The sequence below is a fragment of the Chinchilla lanigera genome, unplaced genomic scaffold, assembly GCF_000276665.1.
Source record: "Chinchilla lanigera isolate Chin_1 unplaced genomic scaffold, ChiLan1.0 scaffold00001, whole genome shotgun sequence".
NCBI lineage: Eukaryota > Metazoa > Chordata > Mammalia > Rodentia > Chinchillidae > Chinchilla > Chinchilla lanigera.
In genome coordinates this window covers 60,423,862-60,449,152 of record NW_004955402.1, presented here as the reverse complement: position 1 = coordinate 60,449,152, position 25,291 = coordinate 60,423,862, and the positions used below count along the sequence as shown (strand labels likewise).

Sequence of the window (25,291 nt, the reverse complement as noted above, 5' to 3'; positions counted from 1 at the left end):
CGGTGACAGCGGTCCCCGGGGGCCGCCCTCGGCCTTGCGGAGCCCGGGTGCGGGTGGCCGCCGGGCTGCGACCCGGTCCCTGGCGCTTGCTGACGCCACACCTGCCCTGCGGGGCGACCCAGACCCTGCGCTCCTCCCTCGGGAAGCTCTGGTTCCTTTGCGAGACGAGGAAGGCGACAGGGGACTCGACCTGGCTTCCGCCTTGGCAGGGCTTGTCTCCCGCTCCTAGGCCAGGCCCACCTGCGCCCACCCGCCCCCACCTGCCGGAGCTGCCGCTGTGCTGCGTCTTCAAGGCCAGACTGCCTCCTTGTCAGGGTTTGACGCCCCAGGTCGACCTGCTTGTTGAGGGCTCACGTGCTGTCGCCTTGGGTCTTATGGAATGCTCCTGAGGGCACCTTGTGTCTTTGGGTCTCCTTCTGTCTCCTGTTTTGGAAGGTGGAGTGGACTCTGGACAACGGTTTAAGTTCTCTGAGGATCTGATCCAGTAAGCCTGAGAGGGAGAGGGTGTCCTGGTTCCTTGCTGTTTTCCAGCGGGGCAGCTTGCTGGTCTGTAGCATGTGTGGTTTGTCTGTGTTGGTGAAAGGCCCCAGGCTGGGGCATGAGTTAGAGTGGTGGGAGATAGTCGAGGGGTGGGGGTTTCTTCCTGTTCTGGCTGTGGGACACGAAGTAGAAAGTTTTTCATAGGAAGCTTTAGGGAATATTCCATTTTAAGACCTGAGTTTTATGGAGATTTTATCTGGCCAAGTTCGGGGAGGCATTTTCCAGATGGTCACCCATGGGTCAGGAGACCATCCAGAATCTGCTCATCCTTCCAAGCCTCTTGGCAGGCCCCTCCCAGTGATGTGGGTCCTCCTTACACCCTGGGGTCCAGGGATGTCCAACTAGAAACTGGGACAAAGCCACCCATAGGAGGGGACATCCAGAGACCTGTTAGAGTGCTCATCCTCTAACCATGCAGGATCCCACCAGCCGGAGGGATGGCGTATCAGCTGTATGTGTTTGTTTGTTTGTTAAATTTAGACCAGCAGAGAGAATCTGGTTAAAAATGATTGTGAATATTGGACAATAATTCCACTACTAAGTTAACTCCTAAGGAGTTAACTGTTCTAAAATGACCACTTCTTTTAAGTGGGGATTAAACAAAAGCAATTTGTTTCAAACTCATTTGAAAATCTTTCTAACGTCTCACATTCAGTATAAGCTGAGTTGTCTGTTCTAGATCTGATTTCACTGGCTCCGTCACAATTTTGAACGTCAGTTCTTCCAGTGTCGCCAGTGATGGGAGTGACTGTGAGCACTGATTAAGATCTCTGCTAAAAGCTGGAAAAGAACAGAGATTGTTTTCTATTTCTGCCTAAATTTTTTATTGCTCGTTGAGAGTTATCTTGTTTGACTTGTTCTTCTCTCTAGGTTCTTTAAAAATATCACACAATGGAGATTAGCCACTACCTCTCTGCCCTTTTGATTACCTGGTAGCATTTACTGACTATGTACACACTACCAGACTCTTCCGAGAAAGACTTACTGCTTCATTTACAGATCGAAACACCCCTAGGAGACCCAAATTTGACATCACTTCCTACTAATAGCGTTTCTTTAGTGGCAAGGAGGCTGAGGCACAGAGAAGTTAAGTAAGTTACCTCAAGGGCACAGTTAGGAAGAGGCAGCAGTCACATCAGGGGCAATTCTGCCAGCTCACACTAACTCCCCTGTGTGGCCTTGGTGAGTAGGTCACCTTGAAGATGCCCTTCATTTCTCTTCTATAAATTCCACTACTAAGCAGTGACCATGTTCAGTGAAATATGCTTCCATCTCAAATTGATTTGACTATAAGCACACTGTCATCTGTCTTTGTTATCACCCCTTCCTCAGCTTCCTTTGTTGTCAGTAAAGACCTTCCAATGACTCAGTCTAATTTTAATTAAATAAATAAATAATCATTCAGCAGTGAGACACTTTGGTTGAACCATTACACTGCACTGTTAGAAGCCTGGGAGCTGTGTAGAACGGAGGAGGTGACATTAGGGAGCCCTGATGTCTCTTGAACGGAAATGCCAAATGAGCAGCTGGAACGTTGTCCTGGACAGGCTTTTAAATCTGCCAAAATCTGTCATTTCTTGCGGCGAGGAAGCTTATGCAAAGATGGGGGCTGGTCGGATAGGTTTGTGATCCGTAGGACAGTGTGGCACAGAGGATGGCTGAGACTGCTTCCAGAGGCAGAATCACCCTCCTTCCCTCCCAAGAAAACTGCAGGTGCATAGTCTGAAGCTACTAGAAAGTCTCGGTAAAATGCAAAATTGTGGTTCTGTATGTTTCATTCTAAGCATTGTGAACAACACTGAATAGGTCTGAGCCACCATTATAAAAAATTAAGTGACAAATAAAAGATTGAGGGTAAACTGTGTAGTGTGAGATTAGTCTCTGGAATATATAAAATGTTCTCAAATTCAGTAATATAAAATGAGACTCCTGAGAGTAAAATATGTGACCAACAAGCTCTATAAATCTAAAAGAGAAAAACCTAAATGGGTTAATAAAATACCTAAAGAACATTAACCTACCTGTAAGCAGAGAAATAAAAACTGGAACAGCGCTAAGGTACTTTTCCACTTTCGTCATACTGGTAAAAGTTATATTGTAACTGTGCCAAGTATTGGGCGCGATGTAAAGAACTGAAAGCTGATATTATCAAGTAGAGATATAAATGGCAGCAAATGTTTTACAGAATGATCTAGAAAAGCTGACGATACTGATCTGCCCTGAAGCCTCAAAACTTCACTTCCAAGTACACATATAGAGAACCTGGTCATACTATGGATGGTCACTGAGACAGCTTTCTAAATATTTTTGTTTCCAAGTACTTGTAGATTCACATGCAATTGTAAGAAATAATACAGAGACCTCACATACCCTTTACCTAGTTTCCACAAGGGTAACATCTTACAAAACTACTTTGAAACATCACAACCAGGAAATTAGCATTGATACAACTTATTTAACTCATTTGAGCGCAAGTTTAGTTCCTATGGAATTTTACCATCTTATGCACAGTCGGTCTGATGACCAACACAATCAAGGAACAGGACAGTGTCATTATAGAATGCCTCATGATGCTGTGTAGTCAGAGCCAACTTCCTCCATTCCACTCCCTAAAGTCTGGCAATAACAAAGCTGTTCCTCATTTTTTGTAACTTTGTCATTTTAAGAATGCTATGTATGTAGATTCTTACATTGTGGAACCTCTTGCAGTTGGCACAGTTCCCTTGTGATCTGTCCAGGTTGTTGAGTAAATCCACAGTCACCAGGCTTTCCTACTGCTATGTAATATTCTGTGGTGTGGATGGACGCATGTTTAACTGTTCACCATTTCACAACCACTTGGGTTATTTCCCATTATAGGTTCTTTGATTTAAAACTTCTGTGAACATTCAGGTGCATATTTTTGTGTGAACAGTTGTCATTCCTCTGAGATGAATGCCTATGAACATAACTGCTGAGTCCTATAGTAAACACGTGTTTAATTTTGTAAGACATTGCCAACTCTTCCAGAACGGATGTACCACTTTGCACTCCCAGGTTTTTTGTGGGTTTTTTTTGTTTGTTTCTTTCTTTCTGGAATCGAACTCACGACAGCACTCTTGCCAGGCAGGCGCTGTGCCGCTGCACTAAATCCCCAGCCCTGCACTCCCAGCTTTAAGTGACCCAGGACCTCTACAGCCTGGACTATATTTAGGGTTATCACATTTTAAAAAGGATTTTAGCTGTTCTAATAAATATGTAATGATAGTTCATTGTGATTTTAATTCGCATTGCCTTGGAGAATAATGATATCAAAGGCCTTTTTATGTGCTTGTTTGCCATCTGTAAATTCTCTTGGTTGAAAAGCCCATTCGTTTCTTTTGCTCATCTCAGTTTTCTAATTGGATTGTTTGGCTTTAGCTATTGAGTTTGTGCAGTTCTTTGTATTTTCTAGATAACAGTCCTACTGGTTTGCAGATACTTTATACCAAGTTAGCTTCTCTTTTCATTTTCTCTAGAGGGTTTTTGTTACAAAAGAAGTTTTTCATTTCAACGCATTTCAGTTTATTACTTTTTCATTTCTTGGTGTGAAGCCCACAAAGTCTTGAAGACTGTCTTGTGCTTTTATTTCTTACAAGTTTTGTAGTTTTCCATTTTACACCTAAGACAGTGATCCATTCTGAGTTAATGTTTGCATAATATGTGAGGTTTAGGTTGAGGTTTTTTGCTGTGCTCTCTTTTTGTTTGTGTCAGTGAATGTCCAGTGCCTCTAGGACTATTCGTTGGAGAGATGATCTTTCCTCCATCAAATTGCTTTGCCCCTTTGTTGAAAATTATTTCCACATATTTTTGAGGGTCTCCTCTGGGTTCTCTCTTCTAGTCCATGAGCTGTGCCTGCCCCTCTGCCAGGATCACTGTATCTCAATTGCTGCAGCAATGTCACAAGCTTAATCAGAATATTGTTAATGTTAATGATTCTAGGTTTTATGCTTTTCCATATAAATTTTAAAATAGTTTGTTTATATATGTATATATAAAAACCTAGCTGGGATTTTGATAGAAAATCCACCAAAGATTGCAGTAAAGTAACAGTTTTACTGCATTGAATCTTATAATCCACCATCACAGGTTATCTTTCATTATATAGATCTTTTATTTCTTTCACCAATGTTTTCTGACTTTTAGCATACAAATTCTGAATCTATAAATTATTTTTAGTGTACTTAAGTACTCATTTTGGGAAGATACTCCTAAATGGCATTGTGTTTTTAATTTCAGTTTTCATATGCTTGTTTCTTAGTATATAGAACTGTGAGTAATTTTTGTATGGACTCCTAATCTGCAAACTTGATGAATGCACTTACAAGTGCTAGATCTTTTTGGTAGGTTTCTTAGGGTATTCTAACTAAATCATCATGTCATCTGCAAATGAGATAGTTTTATTTTTTAAATCTATATGCTTTTTATTTTTTTCTTGTCGTATTGCACTGGCTTGAATTTTCAGTATTGTGTTAAGACTTGAAGGAACTTGCATTATTCCTTATCTAGGAGCAAAGTATGCCATATTTTACCATTGAGTATGATATAGCTATGGAGTTTTTATAGATGTCCTGTATCAAGTTAAGCTCTTTCCCCTCTATTCATAACTTTCTGAAAGGTCTTATCAAATGGGTATTGTGTTTCGTCAAATGTCTTTGTGTGATAGTTGATGTCTTGTGATTTTCCCCTTTATAATTTTTTTTTTTCCTTTTTAATCTGTCAGTCTGATGGATTACTTTGGTGGATTTTCTAACATTGAACCACCCTTGCATATCTGAAATAAATTCCATTTTATCATATAAATAATATTTATATTGCTAGACTCACCTTGCTAGTGTTTTGTTGAGGATTTTTGCCTCCAAGTTCATGAAAGATGTTGGTCTGTAGTTATTCATTGTACAGTCTTCGTGTTTTTTGTGCCCAGAAAATACTAGCCTCATGAGTTATGGTGTATCCCTGCTAGTCTAATTTTTGGAAGAGATTGTATAAAATTGGCATTAATTTTTTCCTTAAATATTTGGTTGAACTTTGCAGTAAAATCATCTAGGTAAGTCTTTGTACTTCTTTTAGGGGGAATTTAAAATTATAAATTTATTTTCCTTCATATTTACAGGATTATTCATTTCATCATGCTTGAATTTAGGCAATCTATTTCAAACAATACTGTTTCTTCTAAATTGTAACATGTATGAGTATAAAGTTGTTTTAGTCATCTCTTATGTTTTTAATAGCTACAGGGTTTGCAGTAATACCCACTTTTTTTCCTGATTTTGTCTGTTTTTCTGAGTAAATTTCATTGATTTTTGTCCCTCTCTGTATTATTTCTTTCCTTCTAATTTCTTTGGAAATATTTAGCACTTTTACAGTTTCTTTGATGAGAATTTAGATTATGATTATTGACTACATATACAGCACTGGCTATTATAATGGTAATTTAGTTTCCTAATATTTCTAAACCTTTGATTTGCAGTTAAATGTTCCATTGTTTCATGGAAGATAAGAAAAGCAAAAAAGATGTACTAAGGCTTGATTTTTATCAGAGAGGACAGTGAGCCTAAAATTATTTGCACAGGAATTGTTGCCCCTTTACAGCTATGTCTCTCCTGGAGGTAGAACTGGTACAGGGATTCACAAGGGCCTCGCTCAGGACTGCACACACTAGAGGGGTGTAACCTCACCTTTTGGGGCTTCAGAAGGCCTGGGATCCTCTCAGTGCTAAAAAAAGGATGGAACTCAAGACAACTCCAACCATGCAGATGTGCTCAGCCACTTCCAGGCAACTGCCAACCTGGAGCAGAGAAAACTCCCTCTCATATCTGACTGTTTTCTACCTAATGTCTAATCATGAAACCTAAAGCCTAAGAGGTCAACACATACAGAGAACCTACCTGGATCACTTTAGATTCCAAGCAAGAAGAGCATATCCAGGCCACATACCCAGAGCATCTGCCCTGGCTTACCCCACCCTGGATGTGAACCATCCGCCCAAGGGAGAGATCTACAACCACCTGCACTGAGAATAATTACTACATGCAGAGTCCTAGACCCAGTCTGTGGCAGACTACACCACAGTCTTGGGGATTGGTCCCAGGGATGTGCTCTTCAGGGAGCCCCTTGGTAAACTTAGGAGCCTGCTCTAAATGAGAGTAGGAAAGAGATAGCAGAACCCATATATGTCTAGCTCCACACAGAGTGTTCAAACACACATGCAGAAGCTCACAAACACATGCTTTATAAGATCAAACAATCTTTTACATTTTACCAATAAACAGCTTATATACAGAAAAGACTCACTGGTAAAGCCTTATGTTGACAATATATTTTTATTTGTATCATTTATTTTTAATACTTTAGAAAATAACATTTTACTTCCTGCCTGGGAAGTTTACTTTATCTGATGAGAAGGGTTTATGGACAGTCAATCTTCATCTGATTTTGTGTATGATTGAAACCTAGCATGTTTGCTTATCTTGCTATTGGAAGCAGAAATTACAGAGCTAAGCTGCAGGCTTCCCGTGTATGGCAAGTGCACAGTTCCTCTAAGAAAACCCAGTCTATCATCTGTGTTTGAAATACTCTGCTGTGCATTTCAGGTTGCTCCAGGAGAAGTAGGTGTAGTTCTTGATTATATGACTGAATTTAGAAGTCCACTGAGAATTTCCCTATGCAGAATATTTGCGACATACCCTGCAGTGTGTACAGACAAGAAGCTGCAACGCATCTGAAGAAGTGGAGTGTCCCCACTAAAGGAAGAGAGACTGTCCAGCTAGTTTTAATCAGTAAGAGAGTGTAGTTTCATTCTGTTCTGTACTTTTTGGGTCTGTTCACCTATGCTCTCCTGATAGCTCTCCAGACTTCTTAAAGATTGTGCATCTGACATCCTTGCAAACGTTTCTGGGACCCTTTGTTTCTCCCTGGTGAAGACTGCATTCCCAGAGTTGCTTCCTCACCCTGTTTCTAGGCTGTCTTCTTCCCTGCCAATGTTGAGAAGAGGTGATTTTCTTCTCCAGTGTTCTGTCTTCACTTACTTTGTTATACAGGGTTCCATTGTGTGTTTCTGGGGAGCTGTTAAAATATGTGTTGGTAACTTAAGTACCTGCCATGTTACATAGTCCTAATATAGGTTGCATAAACACATAGGTGGATTCTGCTACTTCTAATCATCATGTAGTTGATGCATAGCAAGAGCCTGAGTCCTGTAGAAGTCATGTGTCTGAATCTGTTCTGTGGCGATGGGAAGCCAGCTAAAGAGTTGGGACGTCATCTATTCAGCTTACATTGTTGCCTTAAAAGACTGGATATATTAAATCAGTGACCTGATTAAATAAACAAAAATGAATCTCATATGCTTTAGGAGGTAGGCTTCTGACGTGTGTGTGTGTGTGTGTGTGTGTGTGTGTGTGTACAGTGTTTTATTCTGTTTCCTTTGGATGTCTGAAAATGTAATAAATATGGAATACAAGATTGACAAAGTATAGACATCAGCTGCAGGTGTCTTCCTAGAAATGAAAGGAAGCTATATCATATTTTAGAAACAAGCATAATTCATTACATCTCCAGTACCTGCAGATTGCCCTGTGAAAAGCACTATTGCTCTAAGGGAGATGGTGATTGTTTCATTCTGTCACTGTTTTTGTATGTTGACATTTATCAGTGCAGAGAGAAAGATTTAAAGCAGATTTTGAAAGCTACCTGTATTCATTACCAGACTGGTGTTTGGAAATTGTTGTATGAAGGGGAGGTAGAATGTAGAAATGCATGGGTCCGGCAGAGAATACTTCCAAAAATGTATGTTTAACTGAATGTGAAATTCCTGTTTAAAGCCTCATTAGGTATGGCCATGACACTGGATGGCTGGATGGATGGATGGATGGATGGATGGATGGATGGATGGATGGATGACTACAATATAAAGTATGCTGTGGGAACTGAAAGTGTATTTTAATTCAAGGACAGATTGAAACCTGGAAAAAAATTTACAGTATTTCAAACACAAAAAGAACAGCAGCTACACTTGCTCATGAAGATAGAAGAGGTCCTGGCTGGTATGTTTACACTGTTTTATGTGCTACAGCTATTTCACTGAGATCTATATCTCCAAGACTTAACTTTATTTGTTTTTACTATACACATAGAAGAATTTGAAAAATTTACCCTGGATTCTGCCTACAGAGGTTTATGCCTGACCTCCTTCAGTTGAGCTACCATGTCTACAATTGAATGTTGGCTCTGAACAGTAATAATTTTAACCTTCCAAATCCCCATATTTTCACATCCTTTCCTTAAAATAATCTTCCTAGTCACTTGTTTTGGACCTTCTACACATAGCTGATATGGTGGTTTTCCTGAAAAATTACATATATTCAACTAAGAGTGAAGTTATGTCCTGAAAAACCCATCATAAGTCAAAAATGCCATAAGACTATAATGCATTTAATACACTTGTCCTCCAAGACATCATAGCTTTGCCTACCTGAAATGTGCTTAGAACACATCCAGTAGCCTTCCACTAGCAAAATGCTGTATGTGCACTCTATTCAATAACAAAGTAGGGAGTATCCCAGGTCATTTACTGAATAGTGAAAAGCAGGATGGTCAGATGGTGGTGCTTTCACACCACCATAAAGTCAAAAATGGTACATCCAAACCCCCTCAGCAATCAGGGATGATCTGTACAGCATGGAGGCCAAAAGAAGCCAAGTATGAAATGAGCAAAGAATAGGGGCCAGAAATTGTCTGTTTACTCCTCAAAGCAGGCCAAGCTGAGACCTAACTCAGGGCCTGTGGGGCTTCATGAAAGACAGAAAAACAACCCTAAACTGAGATCTTCATACTGACCAGCTGCAGGCCTGCGTCCACCCCACCTCGCAGCCCCACATCACATCATGCAGGCCATTGAGAGCAGCATGTGTTTGCAGGTCCCCCAGTGTCGCTGATCACAGCTGCATCAGATTTTGTGTGAACTGACCCAGTTTTGGATGCTTCTATTTTAGCATCTTTGGAAAGACTTTTTTGATAGAGGCTATGCCCTGCATTAGGACTTTGATAAAAGTAACCAATTCATATAGAAGAACCTTCTCCCCAAAGCTGTTAATAGATTGTTCCAGCGTATTTTAACTATGACACATTGTAATTAGGGTTGTCATATTTAATCACAGGTCCTTCTTGTCTAATGAGGGCAGAATTTTGAGTGTGGACACACTGGGTCCCCCTTGCTGCTCAAATCCAGAAGTCTACATCTGCCCTTGATCTGTGGCCACCTGATAGCACAGCTGTGCCCTGGGAGATCCCAGCCTCGGGCTGCTTCCCCATCCTCATCTCTCCCTCCTTGGGGCCTGCCATTTTGAGGTTCTCACAGCAGTGCTGAGGGAGTGCAGGCTTATCTGCAAAAGAGACAAACTGACTATCAAGCTCTCTCATAGGTACCTCACTTCCCTCATAGACACCAAGCCCTGTTTCCTTGGGGGCTCACCGGGAAACAGTGGATGTACTGAAAGACACCTTGTTGAACAATGCAACCATCCTGGATATGAACCTGGACTCTCCCTCTGGTGCAAGGCTGCAGGCTCCAGGCTGCTTCTTTGGCCAGCTGGTCCTCAAGGCCCTGGCTGTAGCACCACTCCCTTCCCACACAGCATATACACCTCACCTTGATGGTACGTTGCTCAAGTCAAACCCAAGGACTGTTCTGTGTCCTTGGAACACATATGCAGGGGCTGCTGGTGTTAGGGTGTGCTGGGGTAAGGAGACTAGTGTGTGCATCCTCTGTACCTGTTATTCTTCAGGAGCTAAAAATGCCTCAGTGGAAAAAAAACTCATTGTGCTTTCGTTGCAGTGAGGGAGCGGGCAAGAGCTAGGGACTCAGGGACCTCACAACCACGGAGGCCAGTGGCAGATTCTGGTCTGGAAGAGCCCGGTGTCTTTCGGGAGCCCCTAGTGTTAGGAGGGCAGAAGATAGCAGAAGCACAGCTGCCCAGAGCTCCCCAGGCCGTCAGCCCCGAGGTGTCCAGGTCCTCTCTCTGGGGCAGCCCACAGGCTACCCATTGAATCAGTGCATTCTATGAGCTCCACTGGGGTGCATTTGGTTTCCTGTTTATGTCCGGCCTCCCTCTAAAATTGATTGGGAAAGAATGTTCAGCGAGGGGTGACAAGAAGCCACTCAGGACAGGTTTAAAGAGCATGGGTCCTTTTCTTTCCTTGCAAACCTAAGGTTGCAGAAAAGGATAGTGTGTTGCGGGGGGGTGTCTGTTTGCAGGCTGTGTGTGTATGATGTGTGTATGTGGTAAGTATGCTTGCATGGTGTGTGTGTACTTGTATGTGAAGAGTATGTAACACGTGTATGTGTGTGTATGTGTGTGTGAGTATGTGTGGGGTGTGTGTGGTGAAATCCCAGCTCTCTTCCCTGTGGGACTGACTCCCTCCTGGCACCAAATACACAGTAGGTGCTGTGATGTGGAGTGCTGATCAGCTTTCATCTCGTACTTGGCCTCTAGCTTCAGGAATCTGGCTGTCAGCAGTTAACACCACACAGCTTTGCTGGAAACTTGTCAGGAAATGCTCCATTTGTGAAAGTAAACCATGTTCTTGAGCACGCACAGCAAGTCCACGCCTATCCTTGTAGAAATCCCAGCACACTGGTGCAGACACTTTGAGCTGAGCCACCCAAACCCAGCCCCCTTTCCTGTGTTCTTGGGAAGGAAAGCAGACTGGGCATCTGGAGAAAGGGGCCTGCCCCAGGCCTCCCAGCTGCCAGCCTCAGAGACAGGCGAAATTGAGGCATCCTGCTTCCAGCCCTGATTATCTCATTCCATTGCACTCTGTGATTCTTTTGATTTAGTTCTTTGCTGCCTTTGAATGTCACCACCCCCATTTGTAGGTGTTGCAATTCTGGAGAAGTGCATATGATAAAGGTACTCTATAACTTCGGTGTAACAAGTTTTCAGGCAAATCACAAAATTATGAATATACTCTACCAAGATATTTGCATTTTTCAAAGCATATTTTTAGATATTGGTGGAGTAGTGAAATTATATAACCTCCATCTAGTGGTAGTAAATCACTGTCAAGGAAAGGATGTTGATCTTTGTAATCCTAAAGACATCACTTAGCCATGAAGTGGCATGCAGAGACACTTGAAAAGTTCAACTTCAAACTGCAGGCTTGTTGGTGACCTTCTGTTCCTGATGTATGCTGTGCAATCTAGGTCTTTGTTATTTAGTCATTTGAATGCCATTTTTTCAATAACAATGAATTTTACAAGATACTCAATGACATATTTCCAGAGTCCTTCATTATTCATTGTTACTGTGTGATAGTTTTCATATGAAGAAAATCCAGTGTAAAAGCTTCGCCAAACTTGTCAGTTTTTTTAATCATCAGAGCACATATTAAAAGGTGTGAAATGAAGGAGAAAGTATCCCCTCTGTCCTTTTAATGGAGCTCTTTCCTTACTGAATCCAAGACATAATGCATCCTGAACCCTGTTTTTTGTAACACCAAGTCATCTGGTCAGTTCATGTGCTTGACCTAAAACTCCACAAGTCTCATACTGCATAGGAGCCAGGAGCTCATTACAGTGTTCCCACCTCATTATGGTGTTCCTGCCTGGCCTATGCCACTCAGACCCAGTAAACCACATGTGTTCAGCATCTGCAGAGTGGGCAGCATAAGAAGATGCCCTTCTAAGAGCTCAGCAGCACTAGCACATAGGGAGCACCTTGCCTCTAACTGGTTGTTCTGTTTCACCAGTCCAAATCTAGTTTTCATTGCAGGTCTTTTTTCTTTAAATGTTATTATCACTTGCTGTATTCTCTATCTTTCTATTAGAAAGTTAAAAACTAGCCAAGAAAAAATGTGTGTTCCCATATGAAGACACAGTATCCATTATGAGATGGGCTCAGAGCCATGTCTTCTACAGCACTGTGTGGAGTTGATGACCATCCATAGCATTCTTATCCCCAGTTAGAATCTGGAAGGTTTTGAAAAGTTAAAGGTTATGGAAAGTTCCAGAAGGTTCTAGAAGGATGTGATTGAGTAATAGACTACATGCCTGTGTGAAGATGTAGAATCAGAAGATTGACTCTGAGGTAGGACTCTGTGGTAGGATCACAGCATGGCATTCTTTTCTCTGATTAAAACCTAGAGATTTTGAGTCAAGAACTTTTGGATTTGCTTGTTTGTTTTTCAGAAAGATTAAATTTGATTTAGTTACAGCTCAGACTATACATTGTGAGGCACGGACCCCCTGTCTGTGTATATATTGCTCCCTATGTGCAGATATCAAGAGTATGATTATACCTGAAGCCCAGAAGGCTGGGTATTCTAGAGAAAAGCAGAGATATAGAAGTCAGGCCTGTAACCTGCTGTTCTGTTGTCACTGGCCCTATTGTGAGCCATGCCCAAGGTGGGCATGACTCCTCTGGTTACCAGTGCTCATGGCTCCGGATTGTGCTGGACACCTGACCTATAGTCACAGAAAAGTTGTCAGTGTCTTCCATACCACAAATGAATATGCATGAAGATAGGCCCAGAGGCTGGACCCAGCTGGAAGGAGAAGCCCGTGCTGCGTGGTTTGTGTCCTTGGTACTGTAATGTACCAACCAGTGATCTCAACAGCACCACCAGGAAGTACATTTTGCCACCATGGATTCATAGAGAAGGAGGAACAGCTAAAGCCCCACAGCAGGCTAGCAGGGCTAGGGTACTTCCGTCCCTCCAGCCTTAGGAACCTCTTCCCTGATCCCTGAGCCCCAGCCTTGGGTAGGCCACACCTGTGACAGAGCCCCACCAAGGCCCTGCTGAGGCATGGTATGAACATTCTTCCTGAGTAACTCCAGGATGGGATGTTCATTCCTCATGATGAAGTCAGAGGTACATGACCGAAGCCACCAGAGACAGCTCAAGCCGCAGGACGAGGGCGTGCCTGCATGTGCTGCAGTGAGTCACGCAGGCTCATCTGAGGTGACATGCTGCTCTGGCTTGTCATGTTTCACAGACCAAAAGCTGCTTCCTCGTGATCCTGCTATATTTACACAAAGAATTTTGTATCTTTTGTAAGAGCTGCAAAAGCCGAGCACTGTACTTAATCATAGACTTGTGGATATATATTTCTTTATGCATCTATATACCCTATCAATAAATAAGAGATTTCAAGTTAATCTCCCCTGAGTAGAATGAACTGCTGTTTGTCTTCCTTGAAGAGAATCATTTCTTCAGTCCAGAGGGTGATATTAGAGCAAGCTGGGAGCTCCAGAACGAGCAGTTTGCTACTTCATTCTGACAGTAGCTTATCTACAAGATCAGGCAATGCTCTGTGTAATAAATCCAAGGGAACAAAGTCAGATTTCCAATAAACTCCACTTTTCTGTAATTCTATAATTTTAAAATGATTTCTGATAACCTCAGGGCAGCGCTGTGTGCTATAAATCTACTTAACCTTGATAAGCCTGATGAAAAAAGAGGAAGACGCCAAGCAGCTTATGGATGATATCATCTAGTGCTATGGAGCAGAAATGCCATCCCAGAACATCTGGAAGCTGATGCTTGCACGCACGGGTCCAGAGTGGCTCCGTGGAGTTTTTCCCGTTCCAAGTCCCACAGCACAGCTTTGCAGTGTGGCCTGAAGGTGGTGGGAGGCTGGGTCCGTCCGCACTGCTCTGTGGTGGGCAGCTGCCTGGGCTGTGCTGCAGGAGAGGTGGGGTCAGAAGGAACTGAAAGAGAAGAGGCACCTGTGAGGTGGGAAGATGGCGTGGGGAAGTGTGTGGGCCCCACGTCAGCTGCCATCCCGCTGCTTAGACCGAGTGTGGCTTCTCGAGTTCCTGCTCCTGCTCTGGTATGTTGAAGTTGCCCTTTTTCCTTGCAAGAGGGTATTTTTTCTGTTTGCTCCTTTGCTACTTTGGAGATGTTAGAAGCTGTTTGCCAAATTCTAAACATGTGATGTTATGGGAACGTTTCTGACCTAAGCAATAGCGATGGTCCACAGAAAGCAGGCTTAGGAGCGTGGGTAGGGGTGGAGAGAGGGAAGGGAAGTGAGAGGCAGCACCGATACTATGGCATGGAAGCCCTTCTGGTTGGTTCTTCTCTTTCCCTTTCAGATCTTTTATTTTACATGGCTCTGTTTGTTCCTTGGTTTTCTGTTTAAAGTCAGAGGAGCAGACTATATATGTAGTGCCTGCCTTCAAGGTCTGTGTCTTGGGTGGGGGTTTATTTTATCTGCAGGAGAACAGACACTAATATTCTTGCTGAAACACACCCACTCACCAAGCCCAGTGTCACCTCTGATCTCAGAAGCTATCTTCCAGGCCAACGTGTCACTCTGCAGGGCTGGGGATCTGCCCTGACATCTGGAGAGGAGGCAGAGGCCTAGAAAAAGGAAGTAGACCTCGCTGATTTTCAGCCATGGGGCTTTGTCCTGGGGGATCTTGCCCTGGCCTCCAGTTTTGTGTGAGGTTTTGTGTGAGGCTCATCCCAGCTCATTCTCTCTTGCATTCAGCACTCCAGAAAGGGCTGTATGGCCTCCTGAAACTTTCTTCCTCTCTTACTTCCTCTAGTCAGGTTTTCCCATTTCTACAACACAGTCTGTCTCTACAACCTAAATTCCATGCAGTGACCTCCCTCACCCAGTTCAGGGCTCAGAAAAACCTTTCTGACATGCACCAATCCATGATGATTTTCCCTTAGTCACGTGCTTCCAGAATGTATGTTCTGTCACCTCTCAAATACAGAAGCATTCTCATAAGCACTCAGTGTTTCCACAGTTAATGCTGAGTGATACATCTAATCCAAAGGATTGACACATCTGTCCTTCCAAGGTACACGTGTATACTGAGCATTTCCTCCATCCCGGACCATGCCAGGCTCGCATAGCAAGTGCTTAGAGCCACGGTGGTCCAAAAAAAGGTCCAGGAACAGGAACCATGGCCACAAGGACCATCAAGTCAGCTTGCCTCTAAAGGCTAGGAAAGGCTAGTAGCAACCACTAAGAGTTAATAGCAAAGCACATGCAACATTGAAAATATTGCTTCAGTGATTTTAAAAAGCAGGGAAAGCAGATAAAGGTACCATTCTTGTGAGACTTTGAAATTCTACTAGTGTATGTGTGTTCATATTACTATTTCTGCTTCTTGGGAGTCACTATACATGGAGTGTCCTGGATGGATTTTTAAAAATCAGTCATAATTTATATGTTTTGTAATAGGTCATACTGTATGTATTTAGGTGTACATGTTATCATTTCCAAACACATGAATCTTAACTTAAATGTATTTTGTGCCTAGTGCAGTGGCCATAGAACAAATAGTTCCTACACCCTCACTGGACAGCTAGTTGCCAGAACATATTCACATGCAGCTGCAAAGGATGCTGGGAAATGTCACCACCTTGACAGTTTTAAAAGATTGTTATGATCTGCATCAGAGGTGAGGACCCTTTTCCTATAAAGGACTAGAGTGATAATATTTTAAACCGGAAAGTATTGCACCTGCCCAACATCACCTTGACTGCAGGAAAGGAGCTGTAGAAAACAAGCAAACAGAAACTGTAGTCCTATTCCAACCAAACTGTAGAAAAATTGGTGACTATTTGGGGGATGGATCATAACTTGTTGAAACTTGATCTAGATAAAGAAAGAAAATATATTGGTATTTTGGCTCAAGTAAAAATAAAGTGGCATGATATATTAGGCCTGGTGAGATGTTAGTAAAAATTTTGAGCCAATACACAATTCCAGACTCCAGTTTGGTTCACCTTTTGGTTAGATATTTGTCTAACACACAATCGGCAGTAACACATAACCTCTCATAAATAATGACTACATTTTGAGCCTAATTTTAGAAAGATTGTACTAAACTTCTGAATTAAACTGTAATCTCATTACCAATTTCCAGTGGCTTTCTTTTTCTTTTTTGTGATGTGAGGGATCAAACCCAGGGCCTTGTGCATGCAAGGTAAGAGCTCTGCCACTGAGGAACATCCCCAGCCCTCAGCTTCTTTGAATATATGCTGTACATGAGACATTTCGGTGAGAGGGAGTTTACATAATAATCAAGTACTAAAAACTAAGGTACCATAGTGTTATGGTTGATCCATTGTGTCAACTTGGAGTCTAAAGGTTTAACTAAATAACTCAACAGTTCTACATCTTAAGATTAAAAAAGACATGCCCTTACCCTTCTGAGGTGTTCATTGTGTCAATTTAAAAAGATTAAAAGATTAACTATGTAACTCAACAGAGAGCGAGGGTGCTTACTTTATATTCATCCAAAGCCTATACAAAAAAAAGACATACAAAAGGTGTGGATATAAAAGACCACCCCCACCCCCCAGGGGGGACAGGCTACATAAAAAAGAAATTAGAAAAGACTGACTGCTGGTTCTTCAAAAGAGCTCCAGTCTTTGCCTTCAGCTTGGTCATCTCCTGGCTTCTGGTGCAGACTGTTCGGCTTCCGCCTGGCACTCTTCAGCCTTCTGATATAAACTCTCCAGCTTTCATCATAGATTCTTCAGCATTCCGTAATAAACCCATCAGCCTCCTAAAACAAACCTACACAAACACTACAGTAAGCTCCAGGCCTGAGGCTGGGCTCTTCAATCTCCAGCGTGCAGACACCCTCTGCATGCTTCCTTGTCCAACTCTGTGGCTGACTATTGTAAGCCAAACTTATAATTTCTAACACATTTACATATCTTTTGTTGTATCTGTTTCTCCAGTAAATCCTAAGTGATACACATAGTACTCTCATGTGAGTGTAAAACCCATATAAATATTGCTGATCATGTTTTCAGAAACCAGTGACCTTCACTGGCCATATTATTTCTGAGTTCGAATTACAAGGTTTTTAGAAATGCTGGTGCTATCCTGCTTAGACGTGTGAAGACATGATTGCCTTTGGATGTTCTTTGGTTGGTTGGTTGGTTGGTTGGTTGATTGATTCATCCTGTACTGGGCCCGGGAACCACAGGGAATACTTGTGGCCCTGTCACATGCCCTCATGGAGCTGGCAGTCCACCAGGGATGCCCACTTTAAACAGTAACACACACGTTGCAGGACTGGATGCCAGCAGAGTATATAATTGAATGGTCTCATCGAGATTAAGTGGTTAGAGCAAGTTGCTTTGGGAAAGTGAGTTCTAAACTGAAGCAAGACATCTTAAAAATGTATAGTCATAGGGTCAGATACAGATATATGTTTTCTTTTTTACTAATCCATAACTAAAAGTAGAACAAATGAAGCAAAAACTGCAAGGTGGAGTATTCATTTGCTTTGCAGAGAAAGGAAATAAAATTTGTCCTCATGTCTAAGCAGACTAATTCCCAATCCTGTTTGCTTGGCATTACCTTTGCACCCAGCTCCTGATGGCAAGCATCTCCGTGAGAAGGTTCCTTCTCCTTCCTATTTCTCACCACTTCCTTCCTGTGAGTCCAAAAACACCAAGAGGTATAATCAAGGCCCAAGGCCCAAACATTTCAGACCTTGTGCACAGAGCTGGGCCCTGGAATGAGTGTTTCTGGAAGCTCCCCATAAGGCGGGTACCACTGGTCTGGGGCTCTGCTTGTAGCCCTCACCCCCTCCTTCCCTGAACCAACTTTCCTCTCACTCTGCCGCAGGACATGGTAGTGCTGTCTCCATGGTTTCTCGCTTGACTCACTGCTCTGGCTCTCTGTCCTTCTCAACCCATCTCCACTGGCATTTTCACTGTTACCATTCACTTACACAGGTGCATGTACATGCTGATGGACTGCAGGACAGGAACATAGTTACTCTGAAATACTGTACATAAGTAATTGCATGAGAGACTAATGAAAAAGATGAACTGCTCTCTGGCTTTCTATTGATTATAAAGCAGTATGTTTGCTAAAAATTTGTTACTACTACAAGAGAGTTGAACTGGGCAGTTAAAATATGTATGAAAGATTGGCCTCTTGGGCTCTGTGCAAAGTATCTACTTGTCTTCTTCTGCTTTTATGAAACTCATAAGTCATTCTTTAAAGGAAGAAAGATACGACATCAGAGGCCTGTTGCAGTCATCTCAGTTTCCTTATTTAATCCTCTCTACAACACCACAAATATTCCATCTTTACAGATAGGAAATCAGACACTGACAGGAATAATTACTGACAGGCATGGAATTAAAAGCAAATAGCTGAGCTTGGTGGAGAACTCCAGTGATCTCAGTACTCTGTGTGGCTGCAGCACGAGGATCCCATGTTTGAGCCTAGCCTGGGTATCTTAGTGACTCAGTGGGATCGTGTCTCAAAATAAAAAATAAAAAAGGGCTCAGTGCAAATGATGTGGCTTCAATCCCCAGTTAAAAAAATAATAAACTCAGCCAGGCATGGTGGCACACACCTGTATTCCCAGCACTCTAGAGGCTGAGGCAGGAGGATTGCTGCAAGTCCAAGGCCAGCCTGGGGTACAGTTGAGTTGAAGCCAGCCTGAACTGCATAGCAAGACCCTGTCTCAAAAAGACAAATAAAATAAAATAAAGTAAAATAAACTGCTATTCCACAATACCAAGCAATGAATAAAGAAAGTTTGTTATTTTCATTGTAAAAATTATGTATCTGTGTGCATGTTTATAAAGAACAGGTTGTTACTACTCATATTTTCTCAAGGCTACTTAATTGAGTAAGATCTTCTTACTTTATAGGAATTAGTAATTTAATTATTTTATAGGAATTAGTAATTTAATTATTAATAACTTAGGAATGCATGCTGTGTTCAATCTTCCATGATACGTGTTTTCCACCTAGGATCCATTCATAATGAAAACACCATCTAGCTTACCCTACTTTGCTGGCATATATTTCTAAAGGCATACGCATAGCTAGAGTCGCATACTCCTTTCTCAACTATAAAATAGAAATAGAGCTGGCAGGGTTATTGCTAAAATTACATAACTAAAGGTTTATAGAAGTGTTAGAGATAAAGTAAATCATTGAAAAATAATCCTGTAATCTCCATAGATACATTTACTTTAAGATTGTTTTCTTGAACCCAGACACAAAAAGAATGGTGTAATCAACATTAGGTTATGAAAATAAATCCAAGAGAACTGTAAGTCTATAAAAATAAGACAGCTGGGATGGGTGTCCAGAGACACGCACATTACTGCATCTGTAACCTACAACATATATGGCATAGATATACTATACAGACTTTTATGAATAAGCCCAAACATGCATTGCAGTGTGGACAGCACACAATTAATTCCATGCCAGCATAACTTCGATTGTGCAGCAATGCTGCTGATGTTCACTGCTTACATTTCAGCAGCTTTGGGTTGGGGTGTAAGATGATGTGGGCAACCTCACCTGCTAGCCATCTGTCCAGGACCCTCGTGGGGTAGGTCTCCCTTTCATTTGTTTCAGCAAGGGATCTCTCACAGTAATATCTTCAAATTCAGTTATTTTAGCACTAGTCACTTCAGGGACCCCTACAGCTTAGGGACTGGCTTCTCTTGCATCACTTGTGGGCTTTCTCCCCCTCCTCGTCTGCCCACCCATGGTACTGAGTGTGGTCTGGAGCTTGCATGTGTTCACCGACTTCCTGTGCTTCTGTTGTCTGTGGTGAGCAAGGGTTTTTGTTCTGGGCTCGCAACTTCTCACTTCCGTGCCTTTGACCTCCTTTGCAGAGCAGCACATACTGGGAAGCCATGTTATGTCTCAGAAAGGAATTGGTGGTAGAGAGCTGGCTGGTGTCTCTTCAGCCACCCACACCTCCCCAGTAATACTGGGCAGGGAAGAGGAAGGAGACAGGTAGGATCCAACCAAGAGCTCAGTACACCCCAGACCTCACCAGCACTGCAGCAGCACCTTCAGCCCACCCTGACCTTGACCCCGGTTCTGACCCTAACCCTCACCCTAGGAAACCCCGGCAAGAAAGGAGCTGTTGCTGCCTCCTTATTATAGAAAACTAAGGCTCAGAAGAGTAGAATCTTGCCCAAAGTCCCAGGTGGAATCCAGAGTGAGACCTGGGTCCCATCCAGTCTACTTGCACTTCCTATGAAATACAACCCAAAGTACTTAGAGAGCTGGGTGTGGTGGTGCATGCCTATAATCCCAGCACTTGGGAGGCTGAAGCAGGAGGATTGTTTGAGTTTGAGACCAGCCTAGGCTACAAAGTGAGCTGAAGGCCAGCCTGAACTACATAGCGAGACCCTGTCTCAAAAAGACAGAAAATAAAAAATAAAATGCTTAGTAGCTATTCTTTTCTCCTGTGCCTCCCTGCATTTTAGCTTTACCATTTGCCTGGAAGATAGGCTAATGAATTTTATCTATGCTGATTCCTCTAAAGCTGCACCAGGGTAACATTTAGGATTCTAGCTGCTTTGGGAGCATGTTATTAAAAGTGGAAGCCAAATAGCTAAGATTGGATTGTTTCCCAGTAAATGAAGGTTATGAACTTCTTCCTATGATTAATTTCACCCCTCCAGCTGACAAAATTGTTGGTAATCATGTAGACATTGCCATAATCTCCAGCATTCCCATTGGCTATAATCCAGTCATTGTGGAATCATGCATTCCAGTCTAGAAGTCTGTAGCACTCCCCACATCATCCAGACGTCCATCCCTCCTGCTCTTATTCTTTGCTGCTTTTTCTGAAAAACTTTGCCTGTTACTCAGGAGAGGCTTGACAGCCTGACTTCCTTGCAGCACTCTGCATGTTTATCATATTGGCTCTCTCAGTTTGATTAATTGTAAAAGTAAAATACAGTAAGGGTGGCCTCAGATGTGTCGCTCCTCTGTCTGCAGACAGCCTCTCCCTGCAGTCTGTGGGAGCAGTTGTGAGTGTGGTCCTCAGCCTTCTCTAACCCAACAGTCTCTAAAAGGAAGGGATGAGTGAGAGTGTTTAACAAGATAGGTCACCTGTCCTTCATGACCACAGCCAGGAGAATGTGTGGCACCTCAGTGTCCTTGTCCTGACCATGGTCTCTGCTACGCACCGCAGTGCTGATGGTTAGACAGCACAGGACACCATGATGCATCCGGTGGTCATTTGTGTGCCTTGTTTTTCTTCCTGACACTAGTCACATTTGCATTTCAGGCCAGCGAAATCTAAGTAGGTTTGCCAAATTATTTAGTCAAATCTAGCTAGGTTGATTTAAATGTCTGATCTGAACCTTGGTACTTCAATTAATTCTGTGTCCAGTACCCTTGAGTTTTGAGATATTGATGAAAATCAATCATCTCAGCCAGGCCTAGTGGTGCATGCCTGCTAACCCAGCATTCAGGAGGCTAAGGCAGGAGGATCACAAGTTCAAGGCCAACCTGGGTTTCCTGGTGAGTTCAAAGCCAGCCTGGACCATGCCAGTGAGACCCTGTCTCAAGATACTAAAACCAGGGGCTGGGGATTTAGCTCAGTGGCACAGCGCCTGCCTGGCAAGCACAAGGTCGTGAGATTGATTCCTGGTACCGGAAAAAAAAAACAAAACCAAATAAGGAAAATAAATTATCTCAGGTGTAAGGTAAAGTTTTAATGTGAAACTCACTAGAGATCTGGAGAGAACATGCTGGCAAGGCAGGAATATGGCCTGGATCTAAGGAACAGTCAGTGTCTTGACTTACGTTTCAGCTGTGCTTCAAGGGCTCTTTGTCCAAAATAGCTCTCCTTTGTGAGCAACTTCCAAATCATTCACATGTCGCACACTGTTCCAGTCAGTGACAAACCCATAGAGATTGGGTTTCTGCAGGAAGAAATGTCACATTTGGGTCTGACAGATACCAGCATGGGGACATGGACTGAGCAGGTGAGTAGAAGGCAGGACACAGGCAGAGAGGTGGGTGGGTGTCAGATGCTGGGAAGGAATGCCTGGGAGCGGTGCACATGTGGAGAGAGGGACCAGCCACATGGCCTTGTCCAGTGCCTGAGACACACGAACAGCCCTAACGCCCATGCTGCCAACTATAATTATAAGGAGTTAACTACTTTTGCTTATGATTGTTTTGAATAGCCAGTTCTTACTGCCTAAACAGAAAGGTCCATTTTTGCTTAGGAAGTAAGAACACACATATATGTAACAACATACATATCTTCTGTGTTGTTATTCTGTATATTAATGCAGAATTCAAGCTCTCAATATTTAGTTAAAACTGCCCTGTGTGGAATTAAAGAGAAGTCCAACAGAACATACCACTTCGTGTTTAGACCACAAGAGGCCAAAAACTGTTTCCTCCATTTCTCTCTCCCTTTCTCTTTTTCTTATTCTTAGCAAGTAAAGTACCACATGTGCCCCAAATCTCCGTTTCCCAATGGAAAGTTTATTCCGTAGGGATTTTTGTTTGGTTATCTGTTTTGTTTTATTTATGATCTTTGGATGGTCCAATTTAAGTAAATTAAGAAGGGAGATGATAGAATTGCAGTAGATACTGAAATTATTTGCAGATGTTTGGCTTCACATTTTAAAAATCACACATAACCAAAATGTTACACTTTTTGTTCCATTGCTATGTGTTGTGGTTTGTGTCTAGCCGTCCCCCCAAATCCTCAGCAATGCTGAAACTGTAAGGACTTTGGCAACTCCTAGAGATGGACTAAATGCCTTTTGCATAGAGGAATATACATAAATCTTTGGGGGGCCAGGGGCAAAATGTTATGGTTTGTGTCTAGATGTTCCCCAAAAGCCTCATGAGTCATAGGTGGAGTTTTTTCAGAAGTAGCTGGATCTAGAGTGTGTGTCTCTGGAATTAATTCATGGCACAATGCTAGGATCAAGGACATTAGGACTAAGGGTGTGAGTGCTACCTGCCCTGAGTAGGCTGGGTAAGATATAAGGGATTGAAAGAGTTGTGGTCATCCCTTGTTGCTATGTTACTTTCTGCCAGTCATGACCTGTTTCTCTTCTTGATGCCACCCTGCCATGGAGCCAGTCGATTATGGACTGAAACCTCTACAAACTGTGAGCTAAATAAACCTTTCTTCCTTTAACATTGAGTGTCAGGTATTTTGTCTCAGCAATGAGAAAAGTAAGACACTATGAAACATGACCTTTATCTGATTCTTCAAAGTTGGCTGTGTCTTTATCATTGATACAACCATACCTTTGATTTGCCCGAGCATTGTCAGCACAGTGACTGAAGCTGCTTGAAGATCACTTTAATATCTTACTGCTCGGGGCTGTCCCCAGAGGCGTCACTGTCACATTCCCTTCCCAGTGCACAGCAGTTCTTCCAGGTCTTCCCTCTGGCAGCTGGCTGGTGGTGTTGTCCCCTCCTGCAGATCCTCCTGCACACACTACAGTCCCTGCCCCAGGCCTGACTCATGCCCTGCAGGTGTGGCCAGAGGACTAAGTTATAACTTAAAGATCTGACATGGCTTTGTTTTGCATTCTAGAATTGAACAACAATTTATTCTATAAAATAGAATAAGTATGTGATGAGCTGAGCTGAACAGAAGTTGGTTTTATAGACAGAGAAGGACTGAAAAAAGCAGAAACAAAAAATAAGTGAACTGGTCCTTTCAAAGTCACTTTCCTTATAGAAAGTAGGATTATGAGGCAAAATAGGAAAATCACTGATTGGGGACTATCAGGTTGCTCTGTGCCACTTTTTTAAGGAGATGGTAGGGGCAGCTTCACTGCCAGGCCCAGTAGAACTGATCTGTTTGGGAATCTGGGCTGTCAGCTCTTCTCAGGCTAGAGACTGGAGCTTTAGGCAGCTGGCTGTGCTGGGACATTTGTCCAGACTGAGAGGCCTGCACAGGAGCCTGAGCCCTCCAGTGGCCGCGTCAGCATCAGCCTTTCTGTCTCCTCCTCACCCACCCCTTCACTGCTGGGGAACCGCTGGATCATTATGAGAAGAGAGCCCTGAAGTCGTCTTTCCTGAGTCAACAGAGGCACTCGGGGACAGGGAAGGTGGAAAAGTGAGGTGTTGGACAGTTATTTTGTCTAAAGAGTAACTTTCAGTGATTCAAACATCATATTCAGGCTGGTTAATATTCTGGGAATTTCCTCTTCCCTGTTTTAGAAAATGACTTATTTTGTTACCTTTCCTGGGTTCAGTGTCATCTTCAAAAAGGTCACATTGTGAGATACAATACATTGTCATTGTCCTGCAAGGTTTAGGTCACCTTCCGCAAGGCTGAGGTACCAGGGGCCCACTATTGACAGTTCCCTGTCCTCAGTGCAGGCCCACAGAGGCGAGATAGACAATCTGAACTTGTTGGATGGATTGACATTGTTATGGATGGGACAGGCACTGAATGTTTTCCTTGTACAAAATTTTAGCTTCAGTGCTGTATCATTTTGAGGCTTTTTACATGGGGTTGAAAGGGGATGAGTACAGTTAAATTCTTTAGTTCCTGTGTTTGGTGGAAAAAAACAACTGTGCATTTGTTGCTGAGATTTGAGTTATAAAAATGAGCTCATGCTTTTTATTCTATTCTGTTCTTTTTATCTTCCCAACAAATTCTGCAGATTCTTTGGATATTTGTCTAATATGCAGTTTAGTTCTGATTTTTTTTCCTGTCCTCTTGTCATGCAGATCCTCTCACGTAGTCAAAGTGAACGTCTACTCATGCCCTTTTATGTTTAGAAAACTTAGAAGAGTATCTAGCACTATTCTCATCTCATCTCTTCACCCCTGGGGTGACGCCAGGCCCTCTGGATGTAAATGCTCATGTGCAAATGGTCTGTTGGACTTGTCGAATGGGTTGACATTTTTATGGATGAGACAGATGCTGAATGTGTTCCTTGCTGTGCAGAATTTGAGCTTTGGTGTTCTATCATTCTGAGGCTC

The 25,291-nt window shown here is 42.7% G+C and overlaps 1 protein-coding gene and 1 long non-coding RNA gene across 2 annotated transcripts in view; one reads left to right on the top strand and one right to left on the bottom strand.

The window, feature by feature from the left end:
- The first annotated feature begins 226 nt into the window (after positions 1-226).
- The window catches only part of Mbp (myelin basic protein), a 124,867-nt gene continuing 99,802 nt past the window's right edge, over positions 227-25,291 (top strand). Inside the window, exon 1 of the mRNA XM_005373102.2 lies at positions 227-484. The gene's annotated coding sequence lies outside the window, so the exon portion shown is untranslated. The remainder of the gene's footprint in view (positions 485-25,291) is intronic.
- Positions 17,004-20,041, bottom strand: LOC106147966. Its single transcript, XR_001233019.1, has 3 exons — positions 19,871-20,041; positions 17,894-17,969; positions 17,004-17,098 (listed from the first exon to the last, which is right to left on the bottom strand). It is a non-coding gene; the product is annotated as an uncharacterized LOC106147966 (long non-coding RNA).